Raw genomic sequence first — 432 nt, 5'->3', positions numbered from 1 at the left:
ATGTAGAGTTATATGAGGAGTCCAATGAAATCACGCCAGGTGGCGGTGACAGAAAAAAAAAAAAATTTGTCCGATAACGTAAGGGAATATTCCTCTCGTGTTATTCATGTATTATTATATGTTATTCAGATGCTATTGTGTGTTATTCAAGTGTTAATGATGTGTTATTATGTTCTCGTAATACCAGAAATATTTTTAGAATATAATAACACTTGAATAATATATAATAATAACTGAATAATACATAATAATATTCTCTTATATTATGTTATTAGGCGGATTCACTGTGCTTACTAAGTTAACTCAATATTTTTTCCGAAAGGAGGGGGATTAATTTATTAGTTGCTGATAGTTCGATTTATCTCTGCCGTGGGGGAGCGGAAGATGGAGAAACGAAGGCTGCTTTTCGCTGAAATTTGCGGTCTTCTCTTT

The 432-nt window shown here is 32.6% G+C and overlaps 1 protein-coding gene across 1 annotated transcript in view; it reads left to right on the top strand.

Annotated features, from left to right (window-relative positions):
* Positions 1–332: 332 nt before the first annotated feature.
* LOC110029996 (ASC1-like protein) overlaps positions 333–432 on the top strand; it is a gene marked incomplete in the record, with an annotated part of 21,336 nt that continues 21,236 nt past the window's right edge. Inside the window, 1 exon segment of the mRNA XM_020732528.1 lies at positions 333–421.

The sequence above is a fragment of the Phalaenopsis equestris genome, unplaced genomic scaffold (genome assembly GCF_001263595.1).
Source record: "Phalaenopsis equestris unplaced genomic scaffold, ASM126359v1 Scaffold000625, whole genome shotgun sequence".
In the NCBI taxonomy this organism is placed as follows: domain Eukaryota; kingdom Viridiplantae; phylum Streptophyta; class Magnoliopsida; order Asparagales; family Orchidaceae; genus Phalaenopsis; species Phalaenopsis equestris.
Note: the sequence above shows the minus strand (reverse complement) of the source record. Positions and strands in the feature narration are given on the sequence as shown.